Source organism: Scyliorhinus torazame, chromosome 10 (assembly GCF_047496885.1).
Source record: "Scyliorhinus torazame isolate Kashiwa2021f chromosome 10, sScyTor2.1, whole genome shotgun sequence".
NCBI lineage: Eukaryota > Metazoa > Chordata > Chondrichthyes > Carcharhiniformes > Scyliorhinidae > Scyliorhinus > Scyliorhinus torazame.
The window spans coordinates 49,485,960-49,505,368 of record NC_092716.1 but is presented as its reverse complement, the minus strand read 5'-3'; the positions used below and the strand labels follow the sequence as shown (position 1 = coordinate 49,505,368).

Below are 19,409 nucleotides of genomic sequence, written 5' to 3'. Positions count from 1 at the left end.
GCAGCCCCCACCCCCCGGCTTGCTCCTGACCCTACCCTACCCGTCCCCCACCTCCCCGATGTCCGATCACCTCCCGCCCCCGTCAGACCCCTAATTCCTATCCACTTACCTTCTCCCTGATCTGTTATTTAAACTAATTTGCTTCGTGGCAGCTGGTGCCGTAAAAATGGGGGCATGTCCTCTTTTGCAGTGATTCTTTTACATTCCGACACTGGATCCAGGAACCCTTGCATTGCCTGGCTCTCACCCATCTGGAGTCAGGAAGGTCAGGCGAGACAGGCACTGAAGAAATTTAGCGCAGGTAAGTGGGTACGGAGTTGAAATCTAATGCTGACTACCTCTCCAAGGAAGTTATGGCCCATGCCTACCTCTCCAAGGAAGTTATGGCCCATGCTGCCTGCCAGATGCAAGAATGTCAAATTCCAAACGGACCAACAGTTTCCTCAGCAATGAGTAAAAGGGTGCTGATTAGTTGGCAGGTCAGCTCTGATTAGTCGAGATGTTGCATGTCAAATGTAACAAGAAGCTATTGGCCCCTGTGCATTGGTTTAGTCCAAAAAGGTGCAATGCCTGGTCCTATTCTTTTTGCCTGCAGAGGACAGGTCCCTGCAGATGAATATTTGTAGCTTCTAGCAAGAATAAGTGAACTACATTGAAAGCACGACTGATTCAAATTCATGCTGTCCCTTGACTGCATCATTCATAGAGTGTGAACAGTCAGATCTATGCTGATGGCATACAAATCTGCCTCTCCATCTCTCATAACTTCCCTTGATCATCCAACTGTCTCTGCATTGTCAGTTTGCTCCTTTAACATCAAACCCTGTTCAGCACATCTTCCACTGGCTCAACACTGAAGCCTCCAAAATAAATTCTCCTCCCTTATCACTGCCTCCATCTTCATCTCTGACCACATTCATAGGGCAAAACACAGAATTTACACCCTGCTTGGCCTTAGGCTGACCTTTAAACCACACAAACTATTTTTAATCATAATTGCTGACTTCCAAATCTGCAATGCCGTTATCCGCCATAATACTCTCCTCCACCAGTGAAATCCCTTCATTCATGTGCTGTTTTGAGATTAAACTATTTTTGATACCCTATTCACTGGCCTCCCAGTCCCCTCCCTTCATTAGCTCTAGCTTATCTAAAATGCCAACACTCATGCCCATCGTGTACGAAGTCTCCCTCATCTAGTTAATCTGTTCTTCAACGTGTTAAACCCGAGACTTGGCTCACATCTATAAATTACAGGACAGTTCTGCCCCAACCTCCCTCTGCAAACTCCTCCAGTCCTATAATGTCCCTTGACTGTTCTACTCCTCTGCTTCAAGCCCTCTGTACAGTCTTTCTCACCTCTACTCCATCACTGGTGCTAGGGCTTTGTCTTATTGATCCTATTCTCCAGAACCCTGGACTCTCCTTCTGGGCTGGATTCTCCGATTTTGTGGCTCTGTCCAGAGGGAGCGTCTGGTCTTATGACCAAAAGGTTGGTGGCGCCCCTGCACCGATACTCGGCCCGGTAAGGGGCCAGCAGCCGCTCCAGATGGCAGCTACAGATACAGAATTGCCGGGTCCGTGGCTGCGCATGCGCAAGCTGCACCACACAACATGGCTGAGCGCGGACCCGGCCTGCCAGATAGTGCTCCCTATAATCCCCCCTCGCCACCCACCATCAGTCCTTGCCGAAGCCCCCCCCCCCCTGCCAGCGGAACATCCCCCCACCCCCAGCTGTGGCGGTGCTGGACACAGTCCGCAGCCGCCACGCCAACTTCACGGAAGTTGAGAGGACACGTGTCCCATGCCATCGGGAAGTTGGCCCATCGGGGGCGGATCATCGGGCGAGGGCCTCAGGTGATGTTCTGAGGCCATCCCAACGACGCGAGTACTCCGTTTTTGAAGGGGCGGAGCACCCGAAAAACGGCGCCGTCCCCGATTTCGGCATAAAAACAGATTCTCCAGCCGATCGATCGCCGAACGCGATGTTGCCGTCAGCAATCGGAGAATCCCGCCCTCTAACTTCAACATTCATCACTAAACCCTTCTCTTTGACTGAGTTTTCTTCATCTTTTGATTTCCACTGCAGCATTTTCCCTCAGTATCCCCAATTGTAATCAGTGAAGTATCTTGGAATGTTTTCAACATTAAAAGGTGCTCTATAATTTCAGATCATTGTGGTTGAGAATTTTTAGAAAAACGATCTGAGGTTTGTTTTGAACAATTGAAAAATACAATAAACCTGACAACATAGCACTCAAAAACTCAACTGGTTTTGTGTTAAATAGAGTAACCCTCATCAGACACTCTTGAATGCGTGGAACATTGGGGTTGTTTTGTCCTGTGAGCATGAACAATTTTTTTTAAAAACAGAGGACAAAGATTCTCCATTGCAAGTCCGCCCCGCTACCAGTACTAGCGAGGATGGAGAATTTGGCGCTCAGCCAAATCTCCCATTCACTGCAACAGGACCAGAGAATCCCGCTGCCGTGAACGGATGGAGAATCCAGCCTCAGGTGTCCTTATAACATTTAGGCCTGAATTATCTGCTCCACGGTGCCGGCAACTAAAATTGCGATTGGGCGGAGAATTGCACCCGATGAAAAAAATAAAGATTTGCACCTGGTGCCGATTCCATCGCCATCCCTCGCTGGTGGCATTATTGAAGTTGCGGCCCATGCTGGCAGATCCATGCAAAATCACCATTCGCATGGATTTAAATATCATTTGCGGCTTGGACATTTCATGCGCCACTCCTCCGCGATGCCACACGACAGAAGTCTCGCGGGCGCCAATTGGTGCAAATACTTATTAGCGGGGACTGGGCGCCATGGCTGCTGAGGGGAGCAAGAGGCTACAAAACTCTCAAAACGTGTTGGATTTATGGGGGGGCAGGAGCAGTATCAGGGAATGAATTGGTGCCAAGTTGGGGTCCCCTTCGGGATCGGGTGTCCTGGTTCAGGCCGCCATTACTGCATTTAAACACATCCCTTTGGTACTACTTACAGTCTATGGCTGCTCATTGTGTCCTCTGGAAGTTCAGGGAGGGTCTGGTAATGTGGGAACTCACCCCTCTGGAAACCTTGATACCACAGCAGTAGTATCAAGGGGATGGGTGTGGTCAAGCTCAATCAGAGGCCCACCAGGTGTTGGTACTGCTCAGAAGCCATCTTCGTGGCTGCAGTGAGTGGGTGGTAAGTGGAGCGCTTAAAAACAGCTCCAGCTGTCAGGTTCTTTTGCTCTAATTCCGGCCCCAGAGGTTATACCACGCACTGGGCTGGGAATTGCTTTCAATTCTCGCCGGCAGAGTGCTGGTCCATTTACTTGTCTTGAATCGCGGAACAGACAGCGCCCCCAGCAGAATCGTGAATCGCACACTATTCAGTCCCAGCAGGAACACTGAAGTCTCCCAAACTGAGAATCCTGCCTATGGGGCTGCACGGTGGCACAGTGGTTAGCACTGCTTTCTCACAGCACCAGGAGCCCAGCATCAATTTCTGGCGCGGTCTACTGTCTGTGTGGAGTATGCAGTTTCCTCCTGGTGCTCTGGTTTCCTCCCATTGTCCAAAGTTGGCCATATCCCTTAGCGTCCAGGGATGTGCGGGTTAAGTGGGGTACGGAGTTGCAGGGATAGGATGGGAGCCTGGTTAGGGTGTTCGTGCAGAGGGTTGGTGAAGACTTGATGGGCCAATTGGCCTTCTTCTGCACTGAAGGAATTCGATAATTTATATACTATCAAGAAAACAATTATCAACATACAAAAAAATGACCTGTTCATTCCTAAACATTTTCAAAAGCAGCAAGAAATGCTGCCTGATTTCCAGCTCAGCCCAATCTGTATTGGAAAAGCAGAATTTAAGGTCCTTCAGAGTGATCCATTTGAACTCAAAGTACAGACATTGTCCATTATTACTAGCTACTGCTGGAGATTTCCAGTGTAAGAAGTGGGTCACTGAACAGTGGTTCTCTTCAGTTGACATGTTTCCTGCTCTCACATGGGCATGATTGCTGTCAACGCATTTTAAAAGAATTCATTAAAGCCCAGTTTGTATCTTGTTTCAACAGTACAAACTATTTGCAAGTTTAACACAGTAAACAAAAGATTTCATTCCCCACCAGCATCCCCCCGCCTCCCCAAATCCGGCACAAAGGTCATGACAGAGGTTATGAGAAACTCTACCAGAACAATAACTGCACTGTATTTTAAATGGAGACCGCATTTTCAATTTTTCAGCAACTTTACAAACACTTTGCAATAGTTTTATTAGACAAAAGGCAGAGATGAATAACTGGCACCATATACTTGGGTTATTACAATCTGATACCAGTAAAGTGTCCATTTAACTACTAGAAATAGATGCCGACATTCTCCAAACTCTCACATTATTTTGGTTTATGAGATTTCAACGAGAAGACCTAAAACCATAGAATTCGTACAGTGCAGGAGGCCATTCGGCCCTTTGAGTCTGCACTATCTCTCCAGCACCCTACCTCACCACCACCCCCCCGCACAAATAGCCTACCTAACCTGCACATTTTTGGGCACTAAGGGGCAATTTAGTACAGCCTATTCAATTAACGTGCACATCTTTGGACTATGGGAGGAAACCGGAACACATGGAGGAAATCCACACACGACACCGGGGGGTGGGGGTAACGTGCAAGCTCCGCACAGTCACCCAAGGCCGGAATTGAACCCGGGTCCCTGGCACTGTGAGGCAGCAGTGCTAACCACTGTGTCTCCCCATTATGACGGGAACAAAAATAATAAATTTTGAAAAACAAAATCACTTACTAAGCTTAACAATTCAAGGAGAATAGATACAAGAGCAATGTGATTAGGTGGGAGTGATCAAACTTACTGTTCTCCTGAACAAAAAAGCAACACAATTGCTACTGAACACCTTTCAAGTGCCCTCATGGAGAGGTTCGATTTTTGAAACAACTTTTTTGAGCCAAAAGTCATTGGGGTCAAATTTACATGAGTGATGTTTTCAATGTGTTGACATGTTTTTTGATTTGGAGCCAAAAAAGACTTGCAATGGAATAAAGTAAAAACCAACTACACTAAAGAATTCATATTAATTATCATTCATTAACATGATCACTTTAACAATTTGAATAAATCAGAACAAAATTTAGATGCAGGAATGCAGCATTTATTTACCAGTAATTGTTTTCATTAATATTTATACATTTATACTGAAATTAAATTATTAACTTCTCCAGGCTTGTACTTTGGTTCTGAATTTTTTTAGCCTTTGATCCATGTGAAACAAGGGTTGACTTTTATCAGGTATCTGATGGTTATTTTTGGCCAAAAATCATGGGACCGACTTATTTACATGAGAATGACTTTTGGCACAAGTATATATGGTAAATGCTGGTGGACCCAATTAATCCTTTTTTAAAAAACAGCATGACATTAATGATAGAAACAATGAAAAATTGCCTCTTTGGTATGAAAAGGGCATCAAGAAAAAATGGTTACCAACGAAGTGATTAATATTTTAAAATCTTTACTGTTCTCAGCACATCACATTCTTTTTTTAAATATAAATATGTTTATTAAGAATTTTTCAACAAAATTTTCAACCATACAAACAACCCCCCCCCCCCCCCGGTAACAAGAGAGAAGAGAATAAAAGCTTGCATAGCAAGACATAAACATGGCAAGTCAATATGATACAGAACATTTGTACATTGGATTCCTCCCGTACATATCAGTTTTCCGGATCATTCATGTATTTTCTTGCTCAGATGCCCCCCTCCTCCTCCCCCCCCCCCCGGGAGCCACAATTTTAGTTAAGCAGCAGCAGCTCTGAAATGAACTCTTGTTCATCACTAAAAAGTACTGACAATTTTCATTTAAAAATCTCGTTGCAGAAGAGTGACAATGAATACGTGAGTATTGTTAACTTTGAAAGCGTGTTCAATACAGACAATGGGGGAAACACCACAATCCACTTTATGCAGGTACACCCACAGTGCTTTTAGACAGGGAGTTACAGGATTTTGATCCAACGACAGGAAACAAATTACAATATAGTTCCAAGTTAGGATGGTGTATGGCTTGGAAAAGATCTTGAAAGTGGTGGCTTTCCCATGCACCTGCTGTCCTAGATGGTTTTGGGGTTTGGAAAGTTCTAAAGAATCCTTGGCATGATTATCATAACATAGAATTTACAGTGCAGGAGGCCATTTGGCCCATTGAGTCTGCACCAGCTCTTGGAAAGAGCGCCCACTTAAGCCCACACCTCCATCCAATCCCCGTAACCCAGTAACCCCACCTAACCCAAGGGCAATTTAGCATGGCCAATCCACCTAACCTGCATATTTTTGGACTGTGGGAGGAAACCGGAGCACCCGGCGGAAACCCACGCAGAGACGGGGAGAACATGCAGACTCCACACAGACAGTGACCCAAGCCGGGAATCGAACCTTGGACCCTGGAGCTGTGAAGCAACTGTGCTAACCACTGTGCTACCGTGCCGCAATAATCTTGGAGATGGTACAAAATGCAGCCACAATGCGCTGGTGGAGACAGTGAATGTTTAAGGTAATGGATGGGCTGCCATTCAAGTTGTTTTTGTCATGGATGGCAATTGTCACAATTGAGATCTTGGGTACCAGAAGCTTTTCGATGCTGGAGTTGGATAACCTTGATGCTTGGCTGGATGAGGCTACTACAGCAGTGGGCTCAGCCACCATAAAGACCTTTTTGCATGCAAACCATTGGCCATCTAGCTGAGGTAACTAGCAGCTGACAAGAATAGACAGAAGAGGAGAAGGCATTCTTTCAAGAGAACCTCAGATATAACCACATCACCCAGGTTCCTCAAACGGTTCATGAAGTGTCAGTGATTGGACAAGCACTAACAGCCACTACTGACAATGATTTCAGTCTTGACTCCACACCTCCACAGAATCCCATAGAATCCATACAGTACAGGAGGCCATTCAGTCCATTGAGTCTGCACCGATCCTTTGAAATAGGGTCCCTGGCGCAGTGAGGCAGCAGTGCTAACCACTGAGCCACTGTAATGCCACAACACACGGAAGCAATATATTATTAGTTGTTCTTAGCACCCTGAGACTAGTTAGACGTAGTAGGCAGAATAGTGTGGCATCCCCATGGCAAGTTAATGCTATGGGAGCATTAATTAGGCAGGAGAGTGGTGGGTGGAGACTCCTCCACCTTTCTCCTTAAGACCCTGGTGGGAAGGCCTGTAGACGGTCTTGCCACTCCACCGCCAATTGAGACTCTGAAGAAGGAAATTAATTCCCACTTAAGAGGCCAATCCTGCCACTACTGGTATTAATTCAGCAGCAGTACCCAGTACAAAATGCAACGGGCCTTACCGAAAAGAGGTGACAAGAGGATCTTACTGACTCTACAGACAGTAGCCAAAAGCTCTGCTGTCTCCATAGGATTCCACTTCGCGAGGCCAGAACAGATGTGATCCAAACTACAAATCTTGGGCCTATGCAGACTCAGGCATGAGGTAATTTTGTTGAATTATGCATATATATGTTCTCAGGTCGGGTGGCAGTGGTTAGCATTGCTGCCTCACGTCGCCGAGGTCCCAGGTTCAATCCCGGCTCTGGGTCACTGTCAGTGTGGAGTTTGCACGTTCTCCCTGTGTTTGCGTGGGTTTCACCCCCACAACCCAAAGGTGTGCAGTGTAGGTGGATTGGCCATGCTAAATTGCCCCTTAATTGGAAAAAATAAATTGTGTACTCTAAATTTTTTTAAAGGTTTGATCTCAGTTTTGGGGTGTGGAGGTTTGCAAACAAATACTTCTGTACTTTTGTCCCACTGATGGATCAATTCATAAATTTGTCAGAAACCACAGGTTGAGATGCACATAAAATCATGGAAACATTGGAGGGCAATTTTCACGTGCCCAAAATGAGCATGAAGTTGGTGTGTATTCCCAACTCCTGCTGAGTAGTTTACAATGACGCCTGGACCATTTTCAGGTTCACGTTCCATTGGTAAATAGTTGAAGCAAATACGAGCTACAATGGCAGCATTCCGTTAAAAGCTCGATTGGCTGAGAGTTTGTTTACATTATTTGATTAAAATGTGGCACCAGAGCTCTTTAGACATGCCTTTAAATTATGGAATCAGCCAACAAACAGAAGTACAGTGATTAGAATTACAGCACACGATGGATCATTAAACTTTCATTTTTTTATTACTCTTTAGTGCAGACGGTGTTTGTTGAGGTATACAAAAGAAAGTTATCAGGGGCTGGGAGGGGACTCCAATGCCAGCACTGCAGAACATGTTCTTTGGGGTACAACACTTTTCCAATGGCATCTTGCAAAAACATTACTGGATAATAGTCTCTGACAAAAGACTGTTCACATTAATCCCAGCCTGTCCCCCTTCTTTTCCTGAGAATTTGTAATCCCATTGGCCTCATTGTCCTTGTTATAACCTGCCTGCTTACCATTGGCTGGGGACTAATGACAATCCCACAATCCTGTGGGAGTATGAGCTTCCCCAATGAGGGGGGCGGAGAAACCATTAGTAAACTCCATGTATAAATAAAGCTGGCCAGTTTGGAACCAGCAGGAAGGAGTGTGCAGCAAGGGAAGTGGCCGCTGCTGCTGCCGCCGCTGCTGCTTATATTATTACTTTGTATCCTTAAAACTCGTGCTGGATTCTTCGTGGCCCTCACAACACTGGCGACGAGGGTTAAAGTGAATAGCTGTCTACACTGCTGAAGCCACCTCCCTGGATTTTTGTTGGATACAGGTTGGAAGTTGTTTTCTATTATACCATGCCTCTGTACGGACATTTGGATGTTTTTGATGCTGCGCTGGAAAGCTAGAACCAGTACGCACAACGGATGCGTTACTATTTCCAGGCAAACAATATCACCGATATATGTTTGGGGTGATTAGGAGCCTTACGTACCCAGCTGCGACGGACACCAAAACGTTTGGTGAACTTGTGAATTTAGTGGGGCAGCATTTTAACCCAACCCCGTCCACGATAGTCCAGCGTTACTGGTTTAATACCGCTGAGAGGACGTGGAGACGGAGGACGACTGCCTGCAGCTGCATTGTGTGGCAGCTCCCCGTGTGGCCCCCATTAAGGTGACAGTACGGATCAACGGTCACCCGCTTGAGATGGAGTTGGACACTGGCGCAGCGGTCTCCGTTATCGCCCAGAGGGCATTCGACCGCATCAAGCAGGGTATACAGACCCTTACATTAACAGACTCACAGGCCAGGTTGGCCACCTACACGGGGGAACCAGTGGACATTGCAGGAACTACAATGACCCCTGTTGTTTATGGACGCCAGGAGGGGCGTTTCCCACTTATCGTGGTGCCCGACCATGGGCCCAGTCTGTTGGGTCGGGACTGGTTGCGCCATTTGCGGTTGCAATAGCAGCACATCCTCCAAACAGTTTCTGGAGGGTTGACTGAGGTGCTAGGACGATACCCATATGTATTCCAGCCCAGTTTGGGGAAGATAAAAGCCAAGTTGAACTAGGAGCCACGCCGCGCTATTCCCGGGCGCGTCCGGTGCCTTACGCCTTGCTCGAGAAGATAGAAGGGGAGCTCACTCGTTTGGATATTATCAGGCCCGTCCGTTTCGCTGACTGGGCAGCACCAATTGTACCTGTAATGAAGCCAGATGCCACAGTTCGCTTGTGTGGCGACTATAAACTTACAGTGAATACGGCTTCCCGACTCTACCGCTATCGAATGCCTCGCATAGAGGATCTCTACGCGAAGCTTGCAGACGGACTCTCGTTCACAAAATTAGGTATGAGTCACGCCTACCTACAGTTGGAGCTGGACCCTGCCTCCCGACCATATGTAACGATTAATACACACCGGGGCCTGTATGAATATACACGGTTGCCCTGTGGAGTATCCTCTGCCTGCGCTATTTTTCAACGTGCTATGGAGGGCATTTTGAGAGGTTTACCGCGTGTCGCTGTCTACTTAGATGATGTTTTGATCACAGGGACGTCGGAGCAGGAACATTTCCTGCGGGGCAGCACGGTAGCATTGTGGATAGCACAATTGCTTCACAGCTCCAGGGTCCCAGGTTCGATTCCGGCTTGGGTGACTGTCTGTGCGGAGTCTGCACATCCTCCCCGTGCGTGCGTGGGTTTCCTCCGGGTGCTCCGGTTTCCTCCCACAGTCCAAAGATGTGCAAGTTAGGTGGATTGGCCATGATAAATTGCCCTTAAGTGTCCAAAATTGCCCTTAGTGTTGGGTGGGGTTACTGGGTTATGGGGATAGGGTGGAGGTGTTGACCTTGGGTAGGGTGCTCTTTCCAAGAGCCGGTGCAGACTCGATGGGCCGAATGGTCTCCTTCTGCACTGTAAATTCTATGATTTGGAAAATCTGAAGGCTGTCGACGTTTTTCGGAGGCTGGAGTCCGTTTACATCACACAAAGTCCGTATTTCAGGCAAAGGAAGTAGTCTACCTAGGTTATCGGGTGGACTGCGAAGGTTTGCACCCCGTCGCAGAGAAGGTGCGTGCGATTCAACAGGCCCCCGCCCCGATTGACACTTCGCATATTCGTTCTTTTCTTGGTCTCGTAAACTATTACGGGAAGTTCCTCCCCAATCTGGCAACTACGCTGGCCCCATTGCACCTTCTGCTAAAGAAAAATCACACCTGGGTTTGGGGTCAGCCGCAAGAAACCGCTTTCCGGCGGGTAAAGCAACAATTGTTGTCGTCTGGGTTACTAACCCACTATGATCCTGGAAAGCCTTTGCTCGTCACATGTGATGCATCCCCGTATGGTATTGGGGCCGTCCTGTCCCATGGAGAACGGGGCAGAGCGGCCGATAGCTTTCGCCTACCACACATTGACTGCAGCGGAGAAAAAGTACGCGCAGATCGAGAAGGAGGGCCTGGCAGTGGTTTTTGCGGTGAAACGCTTCCACCAGTACGTGTATGGCTGCCATTTCACTATCGTGACTGATCATAAGCCTCTGCTGGGACGTTTCAGAGAGGATAAGCCAATACCGCCCATTGCTTCCGCACGGATCCAGCGCTGGGCTTTGTTGCTTGCTGCATACGAGTATTCTCTGGAGCACAAACCAGGAACGCAGATAGCGAATGCCGACGCACTGAGCCTATTGCCTTTATCAACCGGCCCCATGTCGACCACCACGACCAGTAAGGTGGTTGCAACACTAAATTTTATGGACACCTTGCCTGTCACGGCATCACAGATCCGTGAGTGGACCCAGACGGAGCCAGTCCTGTCAAAGGTTCGGCACATAGTCCTGTATGGTGGGCAGCACAGACAGCTCCCAGGCGAATTGCGGGCATTTTCCTCCAAGCCTTCAGAATTCAGCGTGGAAGACGGCATCCTCTTGTGGGGGACGCGTGTGATTGTCCCGGAAAAAGGACAGGAGCTGATACTAAGAGACTTGCACAATGGGCATCCAGGTGTGACCAAAACAAAAATGTTGGCCCGGATTTATGTCTGGTGGCCAGGCCTCGACACCGACATTGAGAAGGTGGCCCAAAACTGCTCCATTTGCCAGGAGCATCAGAAGCGTCCGCCAGCCACGCCCCTACATCATTGGGAATGGCCAGGGCGGCCTTGGGCACGCTTGCATGCGGATTTCGCAGGCCCTTTTCAAGGATCCATGTTCCTTCTATTAATCGACGCCCAGTCTAAATGGCTAGAGGTGCATAAGATGCTGGGCACAACGTCCTGCGCAACAATTGAGAAGATGCGTTTGTCTTTTAGTACGCATGGGCTCCCCGAGGTGCTGGTCACGGATAACGGCACTCCATTCATGAGTGAGGAGGTTCATGAAGATGAACAGCATACGCCATATCCGCACTGCCCCTTACCACCCGGCTTCAAATGGGTTGTCAGAGCGCGCAGTGCAGGCATTCAAACGAGGTCTAAAGAAGCAGTCTTCCGGATCAATGGACATGAGACTGGCTCGCTTTTTGTTTTTGTCTAGGGCCACCCCCCATGCGGTGACTGGGGTAGCTCCCGCAGAACTCCTAATGGGCCGGAGACTTCGCACCCGCCTTAGTATGGTTTTCCCGGACATTGGCGCAAAAGTACGCTGCACACAAGAACGGCAGGGACAGGGTTTTTCTCGGCATCGGCCGATTCAGCAGTTTGTGCTCGGTGACCCAGTGTTCGTTCGGAATTTTGCTGGTGGTGCCCAGTGGGTTCCTGGCGTAATCTTTCGCCAAATGGGCCCTATATCTTACCAGGTGCAAGCCCAGGGTCGTCTCCAGTGCAAACATGTAGACCACGTTCGGTCCAGAAGACTATCCCTTCCAAAGATTCCCCGCCCCCGGAGCTCATTGCTATAGCCACAAAGACCAGAGACAATGGAAGGTAGTCCTCACAATCTTCCTCTGGTGCGTCACTCAAAGCCTGTGCAGGTCGTTACAGAACCGCGCGGAGATAGAGACGCCGAGATGACAGAGGCAGCAGACTCTGACTCCGAGATGGAGACACAGGACGCATCAGAGGGGGAATCCTCTGGTCCACGGGCCGTGGATGTGCAACCGTTACGCCGTTCATCACGGAAGCGCCAGTCTCCATCTCGTTACACACCGCCTGATCCAGCGCCGCGTGCAAATGGTGTCCGGCCTGCGGCAAAACTAGTCCGACGCCCTCCTTCGCCATGGTCTTCGGTGGATTCCTTGGACTTTGGGGGGGGAGGGATGTTATAACCTGCCTGCTTACCATTGGCTGGGGACTAATGACAATCCCACAATCCTGTGGGAGTATGAGCTTCCCCAATGAGGGGGGCGGAGAAACCATTAGTAAACTCCATGTATAAATAAAGCTGGCCAGTTTGGAACCAGCAGGAAGGAATGTGCAGCAAGGGAAGTTGCTGCTGCTGTTATATGTTATTGTAAATAAATGTTATTACTTTGTACCCTTAAAACACGTGCTGGATTCTTCGTGACCCTCACAAAAGTCCTGCTGCAGTGTCACTCCTTGGTGGATGACAACTGTATGCAGTATGACTGTCAACGAGTCTTCATGGCACTGACGGAGCCCAGTACACATCATAATTCATGACACCAGTTACTTTGACAAAATTGTCACCACTTTGCTTTTTTATTATCTGAAGCAAATATTAACTGTAATGAGAGCATTCAGTTAAAATGCTAGCTTGCCTGAGACCATGCTTGAAATATCTGATTAAAACGTGGTGTCATGATATCCACATCAGCATATCATGGTGCAATCACACACACACTGATGGACAGGTAGTTGGACCAACCAACACACACACAACATCACAGCCAATCACCAGTGAGAGCACACGCACTATAAAACAGGGAACACCACAGTTCCCGCTCATTCTACCAGGAGATAGCACAGAGCTCACAGCGTGCCACTCAGACATACACCATGTACTGAGTGCCTCACCAAGATAGTGATAGGGCTGGGTCCACAGGTTAGCTGGTGAAGCACGAACCTAAGCCAGCAGTTAGTAGTCGTTATTGTTTAAGACAATAAAACAGAGTTGTACCATCTACAGCCGTGTTGGATCATTTGTGCATCGGAACACCCAACACGACACGTGGCACCGAACTATTTTATGATAACAAGCTCCAGTTGCAATATGTAGCAATATGATGATCTACATACAAATGTATCAAACACATTTTGACTGATCATGGAAATGAATGTACAGCAAAGAAGTAATGTAGATAAGAGGAACAGCAGCCACTGTTCTCTCCATAACCCAGCACTAAGTAAATACACTCTATAAAGTGGTGCCAATGTGTCCAAACCAGAAGAAACTAGTTTTGATTCCATGGGCCAGATTTCAAAGTAGGACTGGGAACCCAACATCAAGATAATTGCCAGGTGCTGACCCCATGCTGCAACTGTGTCACTCCTGCCATTTTGAAATATAAATGGCTGAATTGGGCCACAGGTGTGCTCCAAGCCAAATTAGTGCCATTGCAAGTCTCTTGGAGGTCAGAGCTGCCTGCAATGTACAAGCAGCAACGGCATTGCTTGCCATGTGCATCACTCAAAGCCTGTGCAGGTCGTTACAGAACCGCGCGGAGATAGAGACGCCGAGATGACAGAGGCAGCAGACTCTGACTCCGAGATGGAGACACAGGACGCATCAGAGGGGGAATCCCTCTGATTCCCCCTCATCATGAGGCTGAGCCATGTTAGAGCTCGCTGCTGCCTTGCAGAATAGAGAGAGCACCCCGAAGGGCCAGCAATATGGTCACTCACAAAAGTGGCATGTGGCCAAGTCAGAGTTAACCTGCATGATCCGACCCAAGATTCCCCAGGTCCTAAGAGTTTTCACTGCATATAATTAACTTTGGCCTGGTTTGAACTTGACAGCAATGCACTAACATTCACCAGACTGTCCAGCTCCATCATAATCACATTCGAAAACTCCAATCTTGCCCTTCCAGACCGTTAAGCCCCATCAAAGAGATTAATGAGTTGCTAAATAGAGGTGAGTGGGTTCCTCAGCCCCTGCTGAAAATTGGAGCATGTCTGGAGACTTTGGGATCCACTGACACACTCCAGGCATATGGTCTGTGCGGTCCAGGCACGGGCCGCTATTGCTGCGGCCTGCAGAGCAGCCATCTTGCTGCCCACCCCACTGCCACTTGGGCTTTGGGTGTGCACCACACCCCCCCCACCCTCGCCCCTACAGGAGGGTGGCAGACAGGAGCCGCAGAGTGTACAGCTGGCACGGGTAGCGCCTGCCAACAGGGACGGGCTCCTGGGGCAGAGGCCCTGGGGATGCACTGAGGCTGTTCAAGCAGGAGCTGCTCGGGGACGATCCTGCAGTGGCAGAGCCTGCCCCACAGGAATAGGATCCAGCCAGTGAGGATGGCGAACCAGCCACTCAACAGGCCGAGGAGGTGGGAAGGAGGCGCTGCGTGAGGCCCTGTGAGTACCGACAGCACCTGTCAGTCGAGGACCTGCCAGGCCGGGCATGCCGTTGAAGGCTCTGGCTGAGGAGGGGACAGTGCAACATATATGCAGGATCATGGTGCACTTGGAACCGCGGGGATATGGGGAAGAGCACCGGCTCCCGTGGCCGTCAGGTGATGGTCGCCCTGAACTTTTACGCCTCGGAGTCCTTCCAGGCACCAGAGGGGACCTGTCTGGGATCTCAGACCTATGTGCTCAGGTGTATCCATGCCGTCACTGAGGCCTTGTACGCCCAGTCGGCACAATACATCAAATTCAATGTGGACCGAGCCCACCAGGATGCCCGGGCAACAGGTTTCACCACCATCGCCAGGATGCCCCAGGTCCAGCAGGTGATCAACAGCTTTCAGGTCTTCCTACAAGCACCGGCCCATGATGGGCCAGGCTTCACAAAGCGAAAGGGGTTCCATTTGGATTGGATTGAATTTGTTTATTGTACCGAGGTACAGTGAAAAGTATTTTTCTGCGATCACCTCAACAGATCATTAAGTACATGAGAAGAAAAGGGAATAAAAGAAAATACATAATGGGGCAACACAACATATACAATGTAACTACAAAAGCACTGGCATCGGATGAAGCATACAGGGTGTAGTGTTAATGAAGTCAGTCCATAAGAGGGTCATTTAGGAGTCTGGTGACAGTGGGGAAGAAGCTGTTTTTGAGTCTGTTCGTGCCTGTTCTCAGACTTCTGTATCTCCTGCCCGATGGAAAAAGTTTGAAGAGTGAGTAAGCCGGGTGGGAGGGACCTTTGATTATACTGCCCGCTTTCCTCAGGCAGCGGGAGGTGTAGATGGAGTCAATGGATGGGAGGCAGGTTCGTGTGATGGACTGGGCGGTGTTCACGACTCTCTGAAGTTTCTTGCGGTCCTGGGCCGAGCAGTTGTCATACCAGGCTGTGATGCAGCCCGATAGGATGCTTTCTATGGTGCATCTGTAAAAGTTGGCAAGGGTTAATGTGGACATGCCGAATTTCCTTAGTTTCCTGAGGAAGTATAGGCGCTGTTGTGCTTTCTTGGCGGTAGCGTCGACGTGGGTGGACCAGGACAGATTTTTGGAGATGTGCCCTAGGAATTTGAAACTGCTAACCATCTCCACCTCGGCCCCGTTGATGCTGACAGGGGTGTGTACAGTACTTTGTTTCCTGAAGTCAATTACCAGCTCTTTAGTTTTGCTGGCATTGAGGGAGAGATTGTTGTCGCTACACCACTCCACTAGATTCTCTATCTCCCTCCTGTATTCGGACTCGTCGTTATTCGAGATCCGGCCCACTATGGTCGTATCGTCAGCAAACTTTGATGAATGTACAGATGGTGTGTGACCATAAGCTGCACATCTGCGCCCAATACCCAGGCAGTGTGCACAATGCCTTCATCCTGGCATACTGAACGGTTCCTGACATTCGAGGCGTAACGCTGGGTGAGGCATTGGCTCCTGGGTGACAGAGGTTATCCACTGCCGGCGTGGCTGATGACACCTATTCAGCGGCCACAGACCGACGTGGAGACCTGCCACAACAACACGAGAGAGCGGTGCTTCGGCATCCTGAATATGCAGTTCAGGTGCCGGGACTGCTCTGGATGGGGCCCTCCAGTATGGTGCTAGAAGAGTCTTCACATTGTGGGGTCTGCTGTGCCCTCCACAACATCGCACAGCAGAGGGCAACGTGCTGCAGGAGGTGAACGCCAGGCCTCGTCCAACGAGGAGGATTGCGAGGACGGGGCCCGGGCAGGCGCAGGAGGCCACACAATGCGTGCACCTGGGCCGGCGAGGACCTGGACCACAGTTGGAGAATATAGGTGTGTCTCAAATCACTTTTGCAGTATAAAGATGTGCCCTGATAGATAAAAGGTTGGGAACCATTGGCTTCGAGGAATGTAGAAAGTACAGGGGTAAGAAAAAATGGAAATTAGGAAAGCAAAGAGAGGATATGAAAGAAATATTGGCAGTAAAATCAAAGAAAATCCCAAGATGTTTTACCAATATATTAAGAATAAGTGTATAACTAAGGTCTGCATGGATTTCAGTAATGTATTTGACAAAGCCGCACATGGCAAGCTGGTCAGAAAAGTGAGATCTTATGGGATAAAGGGGAAGGCGGCAGGTTGGATCCAAAACTGGCTCAGTGGATGTTTTTGCGAATGGAAACAGTTTCCAGTGGTGTCCAACAGGGTTCAGAGTTGGAGGCCCTTGGCGGCACGGTAGCACAGTGGTTAGCACTGTCTCTTCATAGCGCCAGGGCCCCAGGTTTGATTCCCGGCTTGGGTGACTGTGCAGAGTCTGCACGTTCTCCCAGTGTCTGCGTGGGTTTCTTCCCACGAGTCCCGAAAGACGTGCTGTTAGGTGATTTGGACATTCTGAATTCTCCCTCTGTGTATCCGAACAGGCGCCTGATTCCGGCGACTCGGGGTTTTTCTCAGTAACTTCATTGCAGTGCTAATGTAAGCCTACTTGTGACAATAAAGATTATTAATTATTTGTTGTATATATTACTGATTTTGACTTAAATGTGCGTGGCATGATTGGGAAATCACTTTTGCAGTATGAAGATGTGCCGTGATAGATAAAAGGTTGTGAACCATTGGCTTCGAGGAATGTAGAAAGTACAGGGGGGGGGAAAAAATGGAATTAGGAAAGCAATTTAGGTTACCAATAACATTGGCTGAGTAGTTGAAGGGGATAGTTGTTGATTCCAGAGTTATATCAATGGTTTGGTTGAGTGGACGGAAACGTAGCAAGTGGAATTCGATCCAGGAAAGTGTAGTAATGCATTTGGGGAGGGCAAACAAAGCAAGGTAATACTTAATAAACGGGAAGATACTGAGAAGGGTTGAGGAAATGAGAGTGCATGTCCACAGGTCCTTGAAGCTGGCAGGACAGGTGGACAATCTAGTCAAAAAAGCAGATGATGGGATGGGGCTGCACGTTGATGTGTGGTTGGTGGGAAAGGGTGAGGGGATGGAAATACCTCCGTGGTGGGGACTTTAAAGATGGTGCCCCGATCTCTTTGGAGCTGGTTCCGGGCTCGGTGCGGCCCTGCCCTGCCAGAGTGACAGCGTAAACCACACACTCTTTTTTTCCCCCGGAGAGGCTCAAGTTTCCGTGAGAAGGCTGGTCTGTGCAACCGAAGAGATAGGCGTCAGCTTTCTGCCTGAGTTGGACTATATGCCAAATTCTGGTAAGATTCCGCTCACGGTGTTGACAATTGGGGCTCATTTTTTGAAGCAATATTTTGAGCACATCCTTCATTAAAGGTGCAGAGAACATTGCTAACTGCAATGAATTATCAGCTCAAAGCACAATGAAAAATCATTTTTTTCTGGTGCCCCTCCAAATCTCTGCCACACCCACACAATGCCACAGAAGTTACATTGAATTGAAATGATTCATATCTCTTTGCTGCTGTCCAATGCTCCTGTGCCACAGAATGAATCATGTGAAACACTATCTGGGATCACGCAAAACAGTGCTTCAGCAATACACTGATTATCCGACTGCACTGATGTCAAGGGTATGCAAGATTTCATCCAAGTTGCCAACAGTCACACTGCTTTGAGTTCTGGTACACAGTAATCCCTTGCGAAGTCACATTTTTAAATTAGGTGAACTCATTTCAGGGTTCTCAAAGCGGTGGTGCGGATGTCAGTTTTTTTTTTTATAAACAAGGCAGGTCCAAACAAAGATTATAAAATTCGATCCTTTTATCTGTTACTGGTCTTAAGAAAGTTGAATTAAACATTTGACAACTAATATTCAACAACTTACATTTATATAGCGCCTTTAACATAATAGGACACCCTCAGGCACTTCATGAGAGCATTATGAAACAAAATATGACACGGATACACATAAGAACACATTTACACAGTTAAGATGGCCAAGACATTGGTCAAAGAGGTAGATTTAAGGAGTGTCTTAAAGGAGGAAAGCGAGTTGGAGAAGGCTTGGCAGTGAATTCCAAAGCTTGGAGCTGAGGCACCTGAGCAACAGTGGCGTGCTGCTGGAGGAGGATGGTGTGATCAACCATGGCAGGGTTGCAGACTGGTCAAGAAGGAAGAGGAGGGATACCTTAGTTTTGACAGTTACTGTTCAAGCATTGCAGGATAGGTGAAAATCTTATTGGAGGGACTCAAACCAAGTTCCAGGACAGATGGGCATGGATTTAGGAGGCAATAACATGTTCAAGGACTTTGGAATGTAGAGGGAGGGAGCTTGGTGATAGGGCGGCATTTGCAACAATGCGAAAAAAGGGTCAAGGCTTTTTTTTGGGGGGGGGGCAGGGTGGAGAGGAGAGATGACAATAGATTTGAAGAGAGGGACAAAGCCTGAAGATAGAGAACCGGTAACAATTTCAGCTAACATGGAGAGCAGGAGGGGTGGTCAGCAGTTCATTGCCAACAAGATTGAGGGAGCAGGAAGTAGGTTCTCTTGGACAAGATGTGCTGAAAGAGGG

The 19,409-nt window shown here is 48.4% G+C and overlaps 1 protein-coding gene across 1 annotated transcript in view; it reads right to left on the bottom strand.

Moving 5' to 3' along the window:
* Window positions 1–19,409, bottom strand: part of slc7a5 (solute carrier family 7 member 5) — a 110,553-nt gene that overhangs the window by 78,089 nt on the left and 13,055 nt on the right. The gene's annotated exons all lie outside the window — the stretch shown is intronic.